The 6,000-nt window shown below is 36.3% G+C and overlaps 1 long non-coding RNA gene across 1 annotated transcript in view; it reads right to left on the bottom strand.

The window, feature by feature from the left end:
- LOC307192879 overlaps positions 1 to 4,759 on the bottom strand; it is a 229,727-nt gene extending 224,968 nt beyond the window's left edge. The window contains exon 1 of the long non-coding RNA XR_013830194.1: positions 4,734 to 4,759. This is a non-coding gene — a long non-coding RNA (uncharacterized lncRNA). The remainder of the gene's footprint in view (positions 1 to 4,733) is intronic.
- Between the last annotated feature and the right edge of the window lie 1,241 nt (positions 4,760 to 6,000).

Here is a 6,000-nt window from a genome sequence, read left to right on the forward strand (position 1 = left end):
TGTGCCTATTATGATGTTCTTAATCCTCTCTTTCTTCCCACATGATGTTGGTTGCATAAGAGTACTTCACAAAACCAACTCTTATAATGGGAACGAGTGGATTTTCCTTCTTGTGGATGAATCCCAAAATAAGTCCTCCAGTTAACTTTGCATGCCTTGAGTTGAAGGGGATATATTCCTAACATCTATTAAGAAAACATATAGCAGTAATATCATCTATGTCACCTCAACTTATAATCTTTCCACATCTCAGAACAGAATCACAGTATTTTAATAAGACAAAATGGAGAAAGCTGTATAGGGAAATCATGGGATTGAGCATAGCAAATGCTGGCTAAAGGATTAAAAGAGAAAATACAAGTATTAAAAATATAAAAGAGACATAAAGAAAAAGAATAAAGGGGATATTTAAAGCAGAATAAAGAAAACTTTAAAAAATGATATTGCATATTCTGTCAAGTTGTTGAGAATCAAGGTGGTACAGTCTACCACCATGATTCATGAACAGGATGGTAAGAGGACCTCCTGAGACATAATCCTCCCTTAGATAAAGACATATAAGAAAATATCACATCAGATGAATTAATGGCTGAAAACATAATGAAAATGAGACTTGTATTTTAAGAATCAAGAGGTAATATATGTTATGATACTTAGTATATGACGACTATAGTTAGCACCGCTGTATGAGATGTTTTATTTTGTATCTATATGAGGCGATGGATGTTGGCTAACTCACTGTGGTAATCATTTCTCAATATATGTAAGTTAAATCATTATGCTGCACACCTTAAACTTACACAGTACTCTGTCAATTATATCTTACTAAAACTGGAAGACACAGCTGCATGATATAGGATTTACGTGCTCAAGGGAAAAAAAAAGGTAATTTAAAAAAGATACTTAGTGTAGCACCCATTATCATCCATATTTAATTGGGTAAATACTGTCTAGTCAGAACTCAAGTACTCTTGCTATTTTTGCATAAGGTACTTTTCACGTGACTTCCTGGGTTTCCTGAGTCTGGAACAATATTTTAAAAGAAGGTTGTAATATAATAATGGGAAGAACTAAATAAATAGGCTAGTTCCATGTAAATGTCTTATACAATTAAAGGTAATAAGTCTTAAAAGGAAAACAAATAGATAATATTAGTATTTTATTTTTCACGTTGGGAAATGTTTGCAGTGGAAGTCGCTCTGCACCGAGAGGTGGAGCCCCAGGCTCAGCCCAAGCGCCTGTGTGTCAGCTGTCTCACCTGGACAAATCGCTCTCAGGTGTGAGCCTCCTGCTCATGCAACTGATCACTCTAATATTCCTACTGTACAGGGAAGGATCTGTGACTACTCACATAGTACAGATCAGGCATTTATATCCAGATTTGAGTGACTTCAGTGTCAATACATTTATACTTTAATAATTATGCATTTCAGTTAAAAATATATGACTCCAGACTTGTGTTTGCCTATTAAAACTGGGAAGACAGTTTTTCTTTATTCTCAGCATTATAGTGATAGAAATATATAGACACTGATAATAAACAATATTAAGAGTTCTTATGCTCTATTTCTCTGGTCACTTCCCCTGCAATTTTGTGGCTTTCTAAAAGATTTGGGCAGTGGGTTCCAGGGGGCTTGGGTTCAAGTCCTAACTTTGCTATTTACCAACACTGTAACCTTAGGAGAAAAGCTTCATCTTCCTAATATTCACTATTATTTGAATGTTTTACAGAGTTGCTGAAAGGATATAGGCAATAATATATGTAAAGACTCTCAGTAAGAATGCAAATCTTGGCAAAATCTCTACTACTTTTAATAATCAGGATGTATACAAATATGCCTGCTTAAAATGACCCTCTGATCTTTATGGTCATCTGAAAGCATTAATTACACTCCAGTGCAACTATCTACATTGTATTTGTAAAAGCAAATCAAATTATTATTATTGTTGCTATTAAAACTCACTATTAGCATGTCAGTAGAAAGACTTGTGACAAGAAAGGAGCCCTAGAATCTGGGTTTTGGAAACTGGGCTCTAGCCTAGATCTACCCAATGACTTATCATAAGAGTTTGGGCTTTAATTACCCTTATATAAAGCATAAGGTTTCAATTAATTTCCAGAAGTTGGATTTTTCTCCCATTCCGTCTCTATGTTCCTAATGATATAATTGCTAACAATAAAATATAACCATTTTAAAGGGAAGTAACTTCTTTTTCTTTAATTTTTCCTCCTATTCCTCTTTTTATTTCCCCTTTTCATTGGATTCTAAATTCCTGAGTTTGTATTTGAGGGTTCATAAACAACAACTATAAAGAACTATAAATAAAAGATATAAATCTCCATAATCTTTATGCTTTAATTTCCTTCACAATTTATAAATTGCCTCAAAAAAGTCTTATGTCATGACTATGGAAAAACTTGCAACCTATTCAATATTAAAAAGTAAATATTTAAAAATGATAATATATAAATTTTAAGAAAAGAAAGATACAAAGGAAGAGGCTACTCTATGCGATCTTAACAATTCATACATAAAACTGATTCTCTAACTCACTTTCTTGTGTAGGTAATATTTCTTAACTTTATCTTCCTTTATCCATGGAAGGATAAAAAACCATATCAGCTCTAAGATCCTGTGAGAACTTGCCCAACTTTTAACTCCCTACCCCAAGTCTAAAACCAGTAGTGATAAGTTCTTATGGCAGCTTTTCCAAAGCTTCCAAATGATGATCCTTCTATATGCTTTTTTAATGAGCTTTGGCACGCTGATATCATAAATTAAAAGAACAGTAATTATAGTTTCACAAATAAGACTGCCTTTGATTTAAGATTATATTATATACACATACACACAATCTATATCTAATACTCAAGATCGATAACAAAACCATTGCCAAACTTTTTACTTATTCCACCCAGCTTCAGGTTTTTTCTTGCCTGGATACTAAACTTGTCTGATCCACAATCAAACATTTTGATTTCCAGTTAAACTCATAATTTATTACACTGTGAGTTTAGTTGTGAAATTTCACTTTGTATTTTCCTTTTAAATAGAAACATATTTTGTGAATGGATAATGTATTACTTTTACATTCATGGGCAGATTTCTACTTTAAGAATTTCATATATCTATTCAATGTATCATATACTTGTAATTCACTAATGAATACAGTTGTAGTGTAAATTTTCAATGCCTCTGTTTGCCCTCAGCTTCTGTTCCCTCCAACATACACTGAACAAGCCAGCATAAATCACACAAAGAAAAAAAACGTTGAATTTGGACTTCTGGTTCATGGAATCCAGTCCTAGCTATATGGGAAACTACCTGAGAAAAGCTGGAGCTTTTATTTAATTCTCTGTAAATTCATAATGTCTGGGTGAGGTAATCTCTAAAGCACCTTCTACACTACAGTTTTTGATTCTGTAATTCCTGTGGACATGTCTGATTTCAGTCTCCTGCAATACCTCAATCCATATTCCCTGCCTAGAAAATATATCTACTCCCACACTATAATTTTTATTTATTGTACCAAAATGTTCTACTTCTGCATTCTGCCAAGCTATAGCCTATTCTTCCTTCAACTCTAACCATTCCTGTTTTTCATCAAAATGATCATTTCTATAATCAAATCTACCCCTACAAGCATATTTGTTATATATACATTCTGTTGTTGCTTATTATCGTTCATATTATCCAATTCTTCTCTCTAAAAATGGCTCTTTGATTGACTCAAAATTTATATTGCACCTTTCTTCTGTTCCTAATAAAGTAAGCACTGAATGTTGAGTGAATATCATGATTAAATTATTTTTAAACATCAGTATTTTAGTAATTTCGGCTAGTAGTATAATATAGTGTGCTTATTTTAAAATATTCTAATATTTAAATATTTTGTTTGAAAACCTCATTATAAGAATGAAAAATGATATTAGTTGTCTAAAAACAACATAAAGTTCTGCAGATTAATCAGATAATCTGAGCCTTAATATATACTTAACTACAAAATTGGCATTCAGGGCTTACTTCTAAGGAGAATGCTTTCTGCCAGACAGATTTTACTGCCCTCATGAAAACAGGAAACGAGAAAATTATAAAGAGACTTTTTTAGGGGCTTCCCTGGTGGCGCAGTGGCTGGGAGTCTGCCTGCCGATTCAGGGGACATGGGTTCGTGCCCCGGTCCGGTAAGATCCCACATGCCGCCGCGGAGCGGCTGGGCCGGTGAGCCATGGCCGCTGAGCCTGTGCGTCCGGAGCCTGTGCTCCGCAACGGGAGAGGCCACAACAGTGAGAGGCCCGCATACCGCAAAAAAAAAAAAAAAAAAGACTTTTTTAAGGGAGCTGAGAGAAGTCAGATTTTCAACTAGGAAACCATTGGGTCACCCAAGAATTAAGAGAATTTAAAGAAAGTTTTTAAACTTTTTACTTTTTTCCCCGTTTTTTTCTGTTTTAAAAAGAAAACTTTTTACTTTTTTAAAAAAGCAAGGAAAAAAATAGAGCCAGGAAGTCAGGGTGTGAAGGCTTGTGAAAGAGAATAATCTCTATCAAAAAAACTGAAAATTCTGATGAAAGAGGCACAGCAACTTATTTATCTTCGTATCTCACAGACTGGGGCGCTGGGCTTAGCACATAGTTGGTCCACAACAAATAAAATGAATTCAGAGGAGAAAGGATTACAAAGCTTGTTATCACCTGACAATTTGCACTTGAGTTTGATTATCAGTTAAGGACTTACTCTTTCAGGCGCTGCCAGCCCTCCTCCATTCTCCGCTTCCCGCGGGATTCTGCTTCCCGCGGGATTCTGCTTCCCGCGGAATTCTGCTTCCCGCGAGATTCCGCTTCGCGCGGGATTCCTCTTTCCGCGGGATTTCGCTTCCCGCGAGATTCCGTTTCTGGCGTCCCGGAGGATGAAGGTGCTGGGTTTCTTCTGGCGTCCCGCAGGATGAAGGTACTGAGTCATTTTACGTAAGGGACTTGGGCCTGCCCAGATTTTGGTATTGTGGAAAGGGGCCTGTGAGGGTGGTTCCTGGAGCCAGTCCCTTGGGACTGTAAATTTTTAATTAAGTATTTACAGTTGGGGCATCCCTGGTGGCGCAGTGGCTGAGAGTCCGCCTGCCGATGCAGGGGACACGGGTTCGTGCCCCGGTCCGGGAAGATCCCACATGCCGCGGAGCGGCTGGGCCCGTGAGCCATGGCCGCTGAGCCTGCGTGTCCGGAGCCTGTGCTCTGCAAAGGGAGAGGCCACAGCAGTGAAAGGCCCGCGTACCGCAAAAAAAAAAAAAAAAAAAAAAAAAAGTATTTACAGTTGAACAAAGGTCTGTTATTTCTTTAACTTTTTAAAAGAAAACAATTTTCGTCAGCCTACTGAGCTTATGGATGCATCACCAGAAATTTTCTACTACAAAACTTAAGGCAAACATGGTGTCAAGAATATCTGTATGTTAAAATGGGTCATAAAAATTGTAGACATTGAACGTTTTTGACTGACAAAAATAGTGCTTTCATGGGACACAAACTACTACGTAGACGGTTCTGAAGCAGTTAAATATGTAGGTGTGTAAAGCTCTGTTTTGCTATACCTCATTCTCGAAAGACCTTATGAGGGAATTTTAATGGAAATTCAGTTCTGTGCAAAAGAAAGATCCATGCCTTTGGCATCAACAAGTCTTCGGTTTGAATACAAGAACTACTAAACAGTCATGTGACCTCATTAAAATTAATCAATCCTCTGAAGTTCAGGTTCCCCCTTCAAAAATTGGGACAGTGGTATTTTCTTATTGGGGTGTAATATGGATTAAATGGAAACATTATGCAAAATCTGTAGGTCTTTTACATATTTAAACCAGAAAAATTGAAGCTTTTCGAAGACAAACTAGTGTTTCAAGATAGTTTCTTTACGTCAGGTAAATTCCCAAAATATCAAAATAAAGAGAAGGTAGCATTAAGGTACAAGGAGGCATTTGAGAAAAAGGACTAAGGCATTATACACACACACATAACCA

The sequence above is a fragment of the Stenella coeruleoalba genome, assembly GCF_951394435.1.
Source record: "Stenella coeruleoalba genome assembly, chromosome: 10".
NCBI lineage: Eukaryota > Metazoa > Chordata > Mammalia > Artiodactyla > Delphinidae > Stenella > Stenella coeruleoalba.